The sequence below is a fragment of the Halichoerus grypus genome, chromosome 4, assembly GCF_964656455.1.
Source record: "Halichoerus grypus chromosome 4, mHalGry1.hap1.1, whole genome shotgun sequence".
Lineage (NCBI taxonomy): Eukaryota > Metazoa > Chordata > Mammalia > Carnivora > Phocidae > Halichoerus > Halichoerus grypus.
This window is the reverse complement of record NC_135715.1, coordinates 111,301,757-111,318,257: the sequence shown is the minus strand read 5'-3', so window position 1 is coordinate 111,318,257 and position 16,501 is coordinate 111,301,757.

The window sequence follows — 16,501 nt, the reverse complement described above, 5'->3', positions numbered from 1 at the left end:
CCTACCAAGATTTTGCTTGCTTTTCAAAATGGACTCGGAGCATAACAAATGCTTCTAGCAGCTTGAATGGTGGAAAAATGTTGATTTTATATTTGCAAGCATTCTCATTTGAAATTTTACACTAAATAAACCATGCATATGCACATAAATAATCCCCAGATGAAGATACATGTAAATGATTCACATTTTCCCAGCTATGGAGGCCTTTTTGCCTTTAGATGGCCAATCGTGTCACCTTGCAATGGTGAACATGCAGTTACACACAAGACTCAGGTTGCTGCAAGCAGTCTGGAGGCAACAAAAACAAATTGATGGAGACAGAAATAGGAGAATCCCACCCTGTCAGAAGATGAATGAGCTGAACTTGCCTGATGTGAACCCAGGCTGACACAAGCAAGGTGGAATCAAAGAGTGAGCAACTTTTGACAACCCATGCTTCACAGCCCTGACCATGGTGGATGCCCGTGATTATCTCCAGACAAAATGACTGTGAGTAAAAGGCTTACATACACTTAAATTAAACACAGCAGGGTTTTAGTAATCTCTGTTTGCATTTTACTTTCTGCTAAGAAGGAAATTGCTTGGACTTGGAACATTTCATTTAATGGCATTTTTAGTTACCTTTTGTACTTCTAATGCCATAGTCTACATTCACTCTAAATTACCCAGTAAGACATAGGAAACTTTTGTCCTTTTTTGTTTATTTTTTTTTTAAATTGCAGTAGCTTCCTTACCAATTTTACTAAATTAAATGTGTTTTAAGGCATCTCAGTTCTTGAAACTTAATTATCCCAATCTCTGGGTGAAGTATAGCAAACAATACAAACCCCATTTATGTAATTTATTCTGCAAAAGAAAATAATGGAATGCAGTTGTGCTAATGATATACACGTTTCTGTATTTTTTTCCCCTTTTCGACAACAACTTAGCAAAACCATGTCATTTTGAAACAAAAGCTTTGAGGGCATTTTGGGGTTTTGGTTTGTCCACACACTGCTTTTAGGAGAAGGCAGTAAACTGCATAATATTATGAGCCTTTGGAATGTCAGGGAAGATTTTGTTTTGTTTCCCTCATTTTATCCTTCCATCAATGAGTATTATTGACAGTTACCCATAATAAACCAGGAAAAAGATCATGGCTTGTAATTGTAATGTGTAAATAAGAAAAAAACTATGTAGGTACTTCAGTAGCTGAAGCACCATTCATTAAATCACAGTGGAGTAGAATTTAGTCGTTAGACCACATCAAATCTAGAAAACTTTGGTTTAAACTCAAGCCTAATAAGAAAATCTATCACTCTTGTTCTTGTTTAAAATAGAGTTTTGAAATCCCCAAGTCCATGATTATGTGTTATTTAATATTGATATTCATTAATGCAATCAGTTAATCATTCTAATTTGCTGAATTTCACCTACTGCATTACTTAAATTAAAGGTGAATTAATTAAGTGATGCTGTACTTTTGGAAGTAATATGGCCATTCAGAAAACTGTTTAGCTCAAGTCGAAATGCAACAAATAAAAACAACTTCCTCTGTAAAACAAATCCTCAAACAATGATAAAAGTAAAGAAATAATAAAATGCGTCATGTAAGTTAGCTGAGTACAGTACACCCTTTCTTCCCTAACCCACCTTCTATTTTTTAATTGTAATTCGTTGAGAATGAATTATGTATGTTATCATCCCATCAGTATTTTGTTACAGGGTATTGTAGGTGTTCTACCTACTACATCGAGGAAGCAGATTCTTGATTCATTATTACCTTCACAAGGATGAGGCGCCTGTCGATAAGAAAAAACACAATGCCTTGTATCTTGAGCCCTCTGCTTCCTTAGAGATGGACCTGTCTACATTATCATTATGGAACATAGAACTAACTTGCTTATTTTTAAAACATTTATCCTAATCTTCTTTTATGATTATAAACAAGGTGATATTCAGCATATTAATTGCATATTTTTGCATATGCTGATCTTTCCTGAGGTAGTTGAAGAAGGAACTCCAGGTGACAAGAACCTGACACTTCTCCAGTAAATCCTTCTCAGCAGTAAGCACTCAGGTTCCACAAAATTATTTACACCTTAGTGATGTCTTCCTGATAATGATATCTCACTCAACACATTTACAAATTGTCATATTGTGGAATTTCACTTAAAATGTTATTCTTACCTAGTCTCGTGAGTGAAACCACAACTGAACCATGAGATTAAAATATAAAATCTTATGGATTGGCTAAAAAAGGACAAATTGGACAAATATGAAGGCTGAAATATAATCATGCTTATGCACCCATATGAAACAAGCAGTACATATGGGTATATGCATGTGTGTGTTTTAAATAGATAGATACACATATATACAGATCCATATATACACACATATATACATATGTATGTATATGTTTGTGTGTGTGTATCTATCTATCTATATATATAACAATTAAAATTATACCTAGAGTACTAAATTAAAATTAGTTTTCCCACTAGCTAGCACATGTTTATTTATGCAGAACTCAGAAGATCTGAATTTCAACTTATCGTCTCAGGTTTACAGACATTTAAGCACATTATTAGGAACAGTGATTATTCGGCACACCAACACTCAGGTATCACCCAACTTCATTACTACCTGATTAATTAACCTGTTTAAAGTGTGAAAGTTGGCACCTTGTCATTAGAATCCATGGGAATAACTAATGAGAAACTATGAAATAATTTGTTCCTCAATTAAAAAACCTGAAAGAAGAGGTTTTATCTCATTATTCTTGTTTCCTGTTATCACCTATACAAAGCCAAGACGATTTTGCAAAACTTACTGTCTAAAGAGAACAGGCTATGTAACATCTCAGGGAACATTTCGCAGATCTTTAATAAAATGTGGTGTTATTCAACAGCAAAAGGTAAGCCAAGAAGCTTCCTGGGTTAATATATTCATTATAGAGCATCAGTGTGAACGTAGGTTCATCTCATACCTGGTGTTAAGGTTTAAATGAGGATTCTAGATAAGAAAAGAGTGAAGGAGAAGTAATCCAGTTCAATTTGGTTCTGTCTAAAGAGACTTCAGGAAAAATATCACAAGGGGTAATTAGTATTAGAGGGCTATTAAATTATGACATTTCCATATTTTAAAAAACACAGCCCCAAGCCCAAATTTCCCTCAATGTGGCTGCTTTTACTCAGTGGCCACATTACAGCATCACTCAAATAGGAAAAAAGGCAGTATAGATACTAATTTCAATTGTTTTGCCTTGTCTACATTCATGAGATCACACATATCATATGAAAATGCTGAAAAGTATCAAAGGTACTTTGCTAACCTAAAACATTTTGTAATATCTACAGATTCATCCTCCTACTCACATTATTCATGCCAAAGAAGTACGTGTCTGTTGTTTAACATTAAAGTAAGAAGCCGAAAGTTTTTCTTGGAGGTAAAGTGAACAATCTTTCTTGCGCTGCTTATTTTACATCCATCTTTCCAGTTAGAGAGAGTTTCGTGCTCTGAACCATGGCAGGATATAGACTATAGAATCCATCCAATGTAAAGCTAGGCATAAATGAATACAGATGTTAATTAATTGGATATCCCTATTTAAATTCCTTGAAATATATTCTGGATCATGTCTCCTGCTTCCTTGTATAAATCTTTAAGCTGAGGCCACCCGCATTTAGTGAAGGAAATAGTGAAATTTTTAAAAACCACACGCATATTTTTTCAAAATCAAGATTTTGTGAAAATAATCACAAAGTTTAAATAACAAAATTTAATTAATCCACTTTAGGAAAAAAACTCTGTATCTGCTTTATACTCGAAGCTTTATGATTTTATTCAGTTGCAAAATGTCCTAGAAAATTAAAAAAAAGAAAGAAAGAAAGAAGAAAAAGAAAGAAAGAAAGAAAGAAAGAAAGAAAGAAAGAAAGAAAGAAAGAAAGAAAGAAAGAAAGAAAGAAAAAGAAAGAAAGAAAAAAAGAACAAGCTGTTGGTTGGTAACACATTTTAAATATCTTTGCTTTGTCTCCTGAAAACATTTCCATTAGTACATAATGAAAAATTTCGAGACAGGCCAAATAGCTACTATTTGGTGAGCATCAACAGAGTACCAAACCACATGTTAGGCATGTCATACACAAAACCTCACTTATATCTTACCATTCTCAAGAGTTTGTATAATTATTTCCATTTACAGATGAGGAAACTGAAGTCGAATAGTATTTATTATGTTGTCAAACTTTATATTCAGCCACCAAATTCCATAATTTCTCTCCCTACACTGTGTTGCCGCGAATCAACGAATAATATAATATGGAATAGTATTCTCATATAATGTAACCTATTAATAAGTGCCTAACTACACCATAGCATGAGATTATTTGTTTTTAAGAATATGAAACAAAATTTAGGAGTACAAACAGTTTGATAGAATCAATTACAAAACAAAAACAATAAAGATATATTTCAAAGTAAATCAGACATTCTTCAGAAATTATTTCTACTGTAGTTAGCATTAATGGCAGATAATATCATGAATATTAAAGTGAGAAATTAAAATTGGACAAAAACGGAACAAAGAAAACAATGTGCTGAAAGTAGAGGTATTGGGGAAAAACTGCATAATCATCTTAATAAGGTATATCCTGCTAAGTAAAAAAGGAAAGTGAAAAAGAAAAAAAGGGAACAAAATAAAAGAGGTTCCTGTCAAGGCAGCCTCTTTATTTTATTTGTGTAAGATCAGCTATTTAAACATTTATGCCAGTCCAAAGTGAAGGGAAAGAAAATGACCTAAAATTTTAGAAGTGTCAATATCGCTTCCAGGTAGACAAAAGCTGCTTTTAAAATGATTAGATTTCTTTTTTGAATAAAAATGTCAACTTTAAAAATAATAAACTGATTTTTAAAAAACAATGTTTCAAGAATGAATATTCAGACAATGGAAAGTAAAAAGGGGTGTGAAACGATATGATCTTTAAGCCCAAAAATCTATTGTGGGGAAAGAATAAGTAAATACAAATAAAATGGAATTGACTCTGGAAGGTGAATTATAGAAAAGACTCTTTTAAAGAGAGTAGTAACAACTCAGTAATAAAAATAAGTGTGCATGGAATAACAAGGTGTCCCTATTCCCTACACTTCTTTTATACTAATATTTATATCTTTTATATACTTACGTGCAATAAATTTTGTGTACAATCCCTCAAAATCATATGACCTTTCTCCTATTGTGTTCAGGAATGCATTTAGCACATAAAAGTACTCATATATATCATACATGCCAACATCTGGATGCCTATTTCCACTATTAATTAATATAAAACATTGAAATGGAAAAAAATTTCATAGTTTCTAATCATTCAATGTCATTACCATTTCTCACAAGTAAACTGATGTTCTGGAGCTGTTACTCCACCTAGGAGTCCTTCTATAGAGATAATATTTACGTCACTCCATTTTGACCCTTTCATTTGCAAGTCTCCCGAGTCTGAGGAAATGGGTGTCTCTATTGGGACTGTGATTGGGAAGCTCTGAATTAGTGGCATTCCTGGTAATGTTTTGCATTTATTTTTATGTCAGTAGTGAAAAGCATTACTATTGTTTAATCTTATCTCCACTCCAGAACTAAAGGGAGTGTATTATGTGACTTCCTTCCTTTGTTGTCCCCAATAGCAGGGGTCAGGTTCTACTTTAATCAGCATACACTGGAAAGGAACACAAACAAGAGTAAATCAAGCTAAAAATAGTCATCACCTCTTCACATCACTGCTTTGAGTACAACCAGGCTTCTCTCACGTCACCTCACTTACGTGCTAAGAGTAAGGCCTGAGCATCTCTGTGGGAGGCTGCATCACCATGCTGGAGTCCCTGACATGGTCACTTTCACCAGCTACAACTGCTAGTGTCTGAAATTTAACTCGGCTCATATCTGAAAATGAACAATGGAGGACCATGGGAAACTTCCTCGAACCTGTCACTCCGCCTCCACTATCAATCACATAGGAAACATGGAGTTGTTCAGTTTACATAGACAGCTACCCCCCACCCTTGAAGATATTACTCAAGAAACACACTGAATATCACCAAGAACACAATCTGGGAAACAGAATCATGATTCTAGACTTTTAAATGAATCACACAGGAAGCCCTAATAAATGAGATCCTTTAAAAGAATTTTACTCTATTAAACAAGCCATAATCATATTTAAATGAGGCGGTGAATATATTTTAGAAGTGTTTTAAAATTTAAAATGTTCAGTAGATTTTTAATCATGAGAGATGTAAGTTTATATAACCATTCTTTGCATTCAGTTAGCCAAGGTCAATTTCCATTTTTTCATAGAAATACTGTCTATCATTCTATTGAAAGATTGATTATTCCTCTTCAGAAAATAGGGATGATGCTTAAGAGTTGGTAGCTTCCTAGATTGTACTAATGATGACAGATATGATATGACAAATGTCTAAATCACTATCAGTACTTGAGCATAGTGTCCAGTTATGAAGGATGGAGACACAGTGGGACCAGGTTTAAGTAGACAAATGCATGCTAGAGATTTTATACCCTTCATTAACCTTTCACAACATTCTGACTGATAGAAAGTATAATATCCATTACATACTTGAGGATACAAAGTAGAGAGAAAGTAAGTATCTAATGGGGGAACACAGATACTAAGTGTTGAGCTGGTATTTGAACCTTCCACTGTTGCCAATTCCAGACATCAGCTTTGTTCTGTTTGTTGTTTTCTCTCTCTAAGCCATGCAGGTTATATGTGAATATCAGGTTCCTTTGAGGAGAGAAACTCTCAGTCAGGCCTAGTGGGTAGAAATGGACAAGTGTGACCTGATAAAGTAACTGTGCTTTGTGGCCATCCGTGCTCTTCCAGGTACAACATAGGAGGGAACACAGGGGTCTGGAAATGCAATTAACTACTCCAAAAGCTTGCTGCCCATCGCTACTCTGACATTTAAGATTTCTGACAACTTGTTACCTTTTTTGTCTCCCCTTGAAACGCTGTTTACTAAAGGAACATAATCCTAGTGTCTAATTCATACAGTACTTATTAAGCTATCAATGAACTTGTCACTAGGACATTAATTTGAGTTTAGAAATAAATTACGTTATTTAACTTTTAATGTCTCGGTGTCTTTACTCATGAGCAGAAAACTCAACTCTTATTTATTAAGAAATTGCTTTCAAAGCTTCAAAAGTATTTCCCCTCTCTTTGGAAAACAAAAAACAAAAAACAAAGTATAATGTTTAACTCTCCAACAATACTTATCTTGTTTATGTATCAAATCATGGAGATTATCATGTCTTTTTTTAATTCCCATTTGTGTATTTCCTTTGGTGCAATGGTATAACTTTCATTTTAAGTATGGAATTTCAACATAAATTGCAAAACAAATCAATCTCCAATAGGTAAATAAAAAATGTGCAATGAAGCTAAAAATATCTTCCACCAAGGTGCTAGTTGGCTGTGTTGCTTAGCTACCCATGACCAAACAGGCTGACAGCACCATGAACTCTCTGGCTGAGCCGGGTGTAATTACCAACCAGATTTCCATTTCATTAAGTTCCACTTACAAATCTTGAGAATTTCAAAATGTGCATATTTAGAAGATTTCACCATTGTAAATGAGGACAAGATTTATTTGTTAAAAAAATGATATTCCGCAATGTGTCTGTGAGTAACAACTAAAACTTGCAAAGGTTGAAATAATGACATTTTTCAGAGCAAAATTTTGTTTTTAAAGGAAATAACTATAGTCAAAGAGTGAGGGAGCAGGAATATTTTTCTTTTTTATCATGAAAATTGCCTTTCATTTTTGTTTTATATACAAATATAATTATGAATGGAAAACTTAGGTCTTCTTTGTGTTCTTGAAAAACTACAAACCATTGATTTTTCTTTTCCATCAGAGGTAATCTTTTCATGCTTTTGTCCCCAATTCTAATGTTTAAATGGAGGTTAATTTCTCAAATATCTTAGATGATTTATCAGAGTCCTGTGCGGAGAACACAGTAATTCAGTTCATCAGACAACAAAGCCCATTAGCGGATATTACCAAGTCACTACTAAAAGGCAAGGATAAAGGAAATGCAGAGATTCATATCCCTTCATAATTAACACACAACGCTTTGAGTGCAGATTACAGTAGGATTATGGTGAATTAAAGAAGTACATTTGATGCTCAGTTTATAGATTTCTTATTGTTTATCATACTTATCTGAAATATATATGCATTCATTTAATTCTATAAGCATATAATTGAAACAAATAGCTGAAATCCATTTATATCATCTGAAAGTAAAAAAAAAGATTACGTTTCAAGCATATTTGCATCCATTTACAACCTAATAAACTGGACAACATTTTACTGCCCATTTCCTCTATTCTCTGTAGACACAGAACTTTTGTTCCAATGATTCTGGCTGAATTTGTGTTATTTTTTAAATAATTTTTTAGCATATTTATCAAAGTAATACATGCACAAGGCAATACAGCCCATAGTACAAATAAGTGTATGGAGAAAATAAATAGTCTCTGGCTTCTTTCCTTACCATAACAGTGGTGTGCTCCCTATTCTTTTTTTCTTTTTTCTTTCTTTATTTTTTTAGTAGTTATGATGTTTTGTTGAGATTAAATTCATATACATAAAGGGAACCACTTTAAAGTAAACAATTCAGCAGCATTTAGTACATTCACAATGTTGTGCACACTCTGTCTCTACTTAGTTCCAAAACATTTTCATCACTCATACCCAGTAAGCAGTTGCTCCCCACTGTCTCTTGCCTCCAACCCTGGCAACTGCCAATCTATGTTCTGTCTCGGTGGATTTACCTATTCTGGACATTTCATATGAATGGAAACATGAAATATTTGACAGTTTGTGTCCAGCTTCTTTCACTTAGCATAGTATAATAATGTTGAGCTTAATTCTTCTGGAAGGAACTCTCATAATTTTTTGAAAATATACTCTTATATCTATGTCAGACAGTATCTGTTGATTTCTTCATATGAAGTAAGAGCATTTGTCCTATATTTACACCTCCCCCTTCTCATTCTAGTGAATTGCTTTACTCTTACTAGTTTTTCCATTGGTTACTACTGTAATTTAAGTGATATTTATTTATTTATTTATTTATTTATTTATTTATTTATTTAAAGTAGGCTTCATGCCCAGCATGGAGCCCAACATGGGGCTTGAACTCATGACCCTGAGGTCAAGACCAGAGCTGAGATCAAGAGTCAGATGCTCAACCAACTGAGCCACCCAGGTGCGTCTTAAGTGATATATTCAAACTCATATTTTTTCCCCTCTTTCAGTAGTATGTTCTGACTCCATATTTTGCAAATTGGGGGTATTTGAACTACTCCTTTCTCCTCTTCCTTTCTTCCCTTTTGTTACATCTCATCTTGTCTGTTACACTGCACTTTTCCATTGTCAAAATGCATGCATTTATTTATTTTTCAAATGTTTATTGAGAACCACATTTATTATGGACACACTTCATTTTCGTTTGCTTTATACTCAGACCATGATTTTCTTACATATTTTCCTTGTATGTGTGTTTTTCTGAGCATTTGTAATTTTCGTTTTATCTGTCATCTGACTTTTTCAGATCTCCAATTTTTTTCTGACCTTTCAATCAGAAATATTCATTCCTCAAGACCTTGTTTTCTTTATCAAACTTTTCCCTGGAGGCTGTAATCCTCCTCCTATCTGGAACATTTACCTTTTTCCTTGTTATGAGCTTTTACCCTAATGCTCCCCTTCACAGATGTGCACAACTGCATTTATTGTTTCCTATCTTACATACATCCATTTGGGGGGGGGGGTGGGCGGTTATTCCTTCATTTTGCTGTAATTTATCTTCAAATATTTCCCAATGAAAAAAATGCATTGGAGGTAAGTTTTCTGTGGTCTTAAATGTTTTGGGTTTTTTTTTTAAGATTTTATTTATTTGACAGAGAGAGAGAGAGCACAACTAGGGGGAGGAGCAGGCAGAGGGAAAAGCAAGCTCCCCCTGAGCAAGGAGCCCGATGTGGGACTGGATCCCAGGACCTCGGGATCATGACCTGAGCCAAAAGGCAGACGCTTAACCAACTGAGGCACCCAGGCATCCCCATGGCCTTGAATGTTTAAAAATCTTTCTACTTTTATTTTACTTGAATGACAATTTGTCTGGGTATAAAATTTGGAAAGCATCACATCTTTTCCTTCTAGCGTTCAGTTGCACTGATGAAAATTATAATGCCAGGATGATTTTGTTTTTATAGATAATTTTTTTCCTTCTCCACAAGTTTTAAAAATCTCTGGTTATCTTTAGTGTTCTAAAATTTTAACAGTATTTTCTAAAGTCATTAATTCTTTTGTTCTCATTGACAGAGTAACTAGGGAAGCCTTTAATGTTGCCATTGCATATATCTTTCCACACCCTTTTTTTTCATATTCTGTATTTCTATTTTATATTTTCCAATTTGTTTGCTTTTAAATTATGTTACTTTTTTTCTGTTTTCCAGTCTTACTGAATTTTACAACAGACTTTTTATTTTCAATCTCTAAGAGCTTTTTCTCTTTTCGTTTGATGTCTTTTGTTTGTTTGTTTGTTTGTTTTAAGATTCTATTTGTATTTTCTGGATGTAATATATCTCCAATTCCTTTTTAGTGCATTAGATTCTTGATGAGTATCTTCTCTTGGGGGGTATTCTACATGAGAACCATGAACTGATCTAATCTCTTGCTTTGTTTTACATTGAGCAGAGGTCATTTGTTCAGGCTTTTGGGCTGCAACTCCATATGTGTCAAAATGAAAGGGATTTTGTTTTAGAGCACCAAAATGCAGTAGAAAAATTTTGGCCACCCTGAGACTTTTTGTCCAATTTGTTTAAAAAATAGATATTTGGTTGTTTGCCTGAGTATACAGTATAGCCTGTGATCTCATCTTTCACTCTCTTCTCCCTTTTCTTTCTTTCTCTCTTTGTGCATGTTTGTGTGTGTGTGTGTGTGTGTGTGTGTGTGTAGTGAGGAAAAAGTTGTTGCAGGGTTATTTCCAAGTACGGTTGTATTATTAACCCCCATGAATGCTCTAGTGGGCTCGCTGGCAGTAAAATTAACTTGGAGGCTAGAACTTCTTAGAAATTTTATTCAGAAGAACTTTCCCCAGTATTGACATGATTCAATCTCCCACCTCCTTCAAGTTGTTGCTCAGATGTTAGCTTCTCAGTCAAGATTATATTCTAATCACCCATGTACAATTGTAATCCACATCTCCTGCCAATGCTCCAGATCCATGTTATTCTTAATTTTTTAAAATTCCATTTATAGTATGCTAAAACATACTATAATATGCTTATGTAACTCAGTAAATGATTTACTTATTTTTATGTTTTATACTCCATCTTTTTTTTTAGAAAGAGACAGCATATGAGTGGATGGGGAGGAGCAGTGGGAGAGGAAGAGAGAGAATCTTAAGCAGACTCCATGCCCACGTGGAGCCCAACACAGGGCTCGATGTGGGGCTTAATCTCATGACCCTGAGATCATGACCTGAGCCGAAATCAAGAGTTGGATGCTTAACCAACTGAGCCACTCAGGCACCCCTATACTCCATCTTTTGCTAAATAAATGGGATTTTGTTTACATATTTTAATCCATGACCAATTTAGTAAGCTGATGGAGAAATGTCTTTGCTCTCAATTTGGCTATTACAACCATTTTAATAGAAAACCATCCATTTATCAATTAATGACTTAGTGAAACAAGAAAACATGTTAGGACTTTTGCACAGTAGCACATTCTAACTAGAGGGAAAGTGGATCACCTTGTAATTTTGCTCCTAAGTGTAGCTCTTTTTCATATTCATTGCACATCCCTTGGCTTTCTGTTGGTTCATGACATTGCCATAGTGATTTTTTTTTATTATGTTATGTTAGTCACCATTCATTACATCATTAGTTTTTGATGTAGTGTTTCAGGATTCATTGTTTGCGTATAACACCCAGTGCTCCATGCAATATGTGCCCTCCTTAATACCCGTCACTGGACTAACCCATCCCCCCACACCCCTCCCATCGAAAACCCTCAGTTTGTTTCTCAGAGTCCATAGTCTTTCATGGTTCATCTCCCCCTCCAATTTCACCCCCCTTCATTTTTCCCTTCCTACTATCTTCCTTTTTTTTTTTTTTTAAACATATAGTGTATTATTTGTTTCAGAGGTACAGGTCTGTGATTCATCAGTCTTACACAATTCACAAAGCTCACCATAGCCATAATGATTTTTTTAATTGAATTTTTCCGGTTAATATTTCCTTTGGATTCTATTTTTCTTGTTTAAAAAAATATTGAAATGTATCCCAAAAAGGAATATTGAGATTGAATAAGTTTGGTAGTTTAAAAAAAATGTGTTAGGAAGAATCGGATAATATCCTACTGGGATTACATAGAAAACCTGAAAGTATTCATATTTTTAAAGCCAGCAATAAGGAAATCTTAGTCTGTCAGCTAAAATCACCTAGCTGGGAAAGTAAGCCCAGGTTCTATACTCCTATGGGAAGAATGAATTAATTACAATCCCTCACTTAAAGTCAAAGAAATTGAATTTCTGTTAAAATATTGGAAGATGTTAACAAAATGTGCAAGGCTATCAGTTATTTCCAATGGTTAATTTCTTTTCAAGAATTACATTAGCTATTTTGTAGAGTAGAAGAATTCAGTTCAAATGGGTACATGTTGATGATTTTTAATCAGAATCATTTGTTCCAATGGGTGCATATTAGATGGTAATTAAGTCTCAAAAGTTTTATTATGAGGAATAAGATGTCTCAATATCTTGTGTGTGTGTGTGTGTATCAATGCTTTCAGGAAATATTGATAATTTTTTTAGTTAGAAAACACCTTTTTTAATCTAGGAAAATGTATACCTTTTCCTACATATGTTTTCCTACTTTATTAAGCATTAGTTCATCCACAGAAATAGTCACATGCTTCATTGCCCTTCCTTTCAATATTCAGTACAAAAAATTTAAGTGTTGCTCTCCCTTTTTTTGACATTAGAAACATGTAAAAGATGTTAGTGATAAGAGAAAAAAGAGCTATTATCATAGTTTCCTGACAGATATAAAAACAGATAATCTCCTTTCTTTACCAGAATGACATAATTAATTGAGCATGCAATGTGTGCAGAGCATTGCATTTGCTCTTTAGAAATTTTTCAAGAATTTAGAGGCTTTTGGAGGCATCTGAGTGACTGAGTGCCAGTCAGTTGAGCGCCCGACTCCTGGTTTCTTTCAGGTCATGATATCATGGGTAAACTCTGGGCTTAGCAGGGAGTCTGCTCAAAAGATTCTCTCCCTCTGCCCCTCCCCACCCCTTTCTCTCTTTCTCTAGAATAAATAGATAAATAAATCTTAAAAAAAAAAAAGAATTTAGAGGTTTTTTTGCCCTCCAGACTTAAAATTAAAATAAATATTTTTAAATAAATGACTTTAGTTACTATATTACTTATCATTTATTTTATTTACCTTTAAAATAAAATAAATAAAGGGATATGATATTCTTCGAATGGGTTGAGCTAGCTCATCTTTCCCCAGGTTTTTAGAACTCTGTTTTCCTATCTTTCCTCCTCCATTTTTCTTCCCCTGCTCATTGTAACAGAAGCAGGAGTGATTAGTGCCTTGAATGAAGTGGATGGGCTTTCAGTAAACAGCAATGGCTGTTGCTGCCACCACCACCATTTGCGTACTTCCATGTTTCTTACTGCTACCTCTCCTACGAGGTTGTGGAATGGAAGAGGGGACTGAGGAGGGGAGTAGTTGCAGAAAACCCCTGTCCTGTATACCTCAAGCTCTCAAATCTAAAAAGAAAGAAGATTGCCATGGAGGCCCCTGGTTGGCTCAGTCATTTAAGCCTCTGACTCCTGATTGCAGCTCAGGTCATGATCTCAGGGTCATGAGATCAAGCCCCACATTGGGCTTTGTGCTGGGCGTGGAGCCTGCTTAAGATTCTCTCTCTCCCTCAGCCCCTCCCTCCCTTCTCTGTCTCTCTCTTTCTCAAATAATAATAATAATAATAAATTTTTAAAAAATTTAAAAATAAAGAAAGAAGATTACCAAAGTGGAAGCCCTTTTTATAATGGGAAAGAAGGCAGGGATACACAATAAACCAATACATTTTTTGCAATGAGGCTAAAATAAGAAACAATGAAGAAAAATGTCTCTAGCTCCAAGGCAGATCTGGCTTCTGATAAAAAACAATCGATTGGACAGAGCAAGTCTTCAATGGATGAAGGCATTTTAAAATTTAAAGGTATATCTTTTTTTGAGCTTAAGTTTCATTTTTGAGATATCTTTGCTACTTATGACACTACGAGTTGATAGAAGATCTTTAAATGACCATAGAGTTGAGGGTCCATATCTGGGTTCTCTATTCTGTTCCATTATCAACATGGATGGGACTGGAGGAGATTATGCTAAGTGAAATAAGTCAAGCAGAGAAAGTCAATTATCATACGGTTTCACTTATTTGTGGAACATAAGGAATAGCATGGAGGACATTAGGAGAAGGAAGGGAAAAATGAGAGGGGGGGGAATTGGAGGGAGAGATGAAGCATGAGAGACTATGGACTCTGAGAAACAAACAGGGTTTTAGAGGGGAAGAGGGTGGGGGGATTGGTAACCCGGTGATGGGTATCAAGGAGGGCACGTACTGCATGGAGCACTGGGTGTTACACGAAAACAATGGATCATGGATCACCACATCAAAAACTAATGATGTATTGTATGGTGACTAACATAACATAATAAAATTAATAAAAAAGAAGATCTTTAAATGCATTTCTGAAAGCACAATTCTATTTAGTATTTTGTAATTTGCTTCAAAGACTATTTATTAGCTAACGTGTAAGTAAATGTGACTCCCGTCATTTCCGTATCATTTACTCATTCCAAACATCTTTTATGTAAAAATATTTATTGACTATGTACTGTGGGCTTTAAGCAACATGAGTGAATTCAGTAACTATCCCATTAGGTTATCTTTGAATGTATGTATGTATATCGGTGTAAAGGGAGAGAGAAGAAAAGAGCTTTAGGGGGAGGATTACCACAATAAAATGAAATTATTCTGGGATGCTTTCCCAAATGAGAAATTTAGAGAAGGAATAATAATGATAATAATAATAATAATTAAAGAAGGATGTGTAAAAATTTACTTAAGTTCAATAAAAACTGTTAAGAAAATAATAGGCTGAAATTACTCATTTCTCAAGAGAACAATTGTAATGCACATGAGAAAGTGGTAGTGAAGCAATTCTCTTAGAACCTTCCTATCTTAAACATGTGATCATCTTACCATGCCAAAATCTAGCCTTCTTAAATCTTGAATAAGCATGTTTCTTGTGGGAAAATCTGTTAGCTGTAGTCTTTGGACTTGCCTTTTTTGTAAAAATAAAAAAAATAAATGTCAGTTTGCTAAGTAAAAAGCAAATAATTATTGATAACAATGCTCTGAATCTTGAAGATTTGGGTGACAGAATTGTATGCATTTGACAAAACCCACTGATTGAGGTTGCCACGATTTGAACTTTTTATTGTTGTAAATTTTACATAAAAGGAAGGGTCAACTAATATTGAAATCTAGCCAAAGCATTCAGGAGGAAGTATAGTAATGCCTGCAACTTACTTGGAAATTACAACTATAAGATGGATTGATGGACCAAAGGGAAAACAATGATTAGACATGTGGTAAAGCTAGTTTAACAATATGTTGCTCGTACAGTCAATGTGCTGAATAGATGAAAAATATTGAAATATATGGAAAATTCTTCCAACTATTTAGTATATTTGACTTTTTTAATAATAAAAGGGTGGAAAAAGAAAATGGCACCAAACATCCATTAGTAAACAAATTAAAAACATGTCATATTCACATATTTTCATGTTTAACAAAATCTTCCAAATTTCTAAAGTACAAAAATCCCTAAATATTAAAATAAACATCCCAGTGAAATAATTTAATTCAGTATTTTGAACTGAAGGTGGTGGGCTTAAAATATAAGTGGTTTTACAAATTATAACCTAACATCTTCCACAATCAATTTAATCAATCGACAAGTCATTGTGGGTCAGGTATGGAATTGGAAGATACTCAGTGGGGTGGGCGGTGGGGTGAAGGGGGCATGGAAATGATGGAGCCTGGGGCCCTTTCCGGGATGCAGTTTTCCCATAAGATCTGAAGCGCTGAACCACTAGGGTTAAGTGGTCATGTGGTGGCATTCTCAGAGACAAGTCATAATTATACAAAGGAGCTGGTTTGGTTTCCATTTAAAATAGTTGAAAAATAGGGGCACCTGGGTGCCTCAGTAGGTTAAGTCTCTGCCTTTGGCTCAGGTCATGGTCTTGGAGTTATGGGATCGAGCCCCGTTTCAGGCTTTCCTTCTCCGTGGGGAGTCTGCTTCTCCCTCTCCTTCTGCTTGTGTTGTTGTTTCTCTCTCTCTGTCAAATAA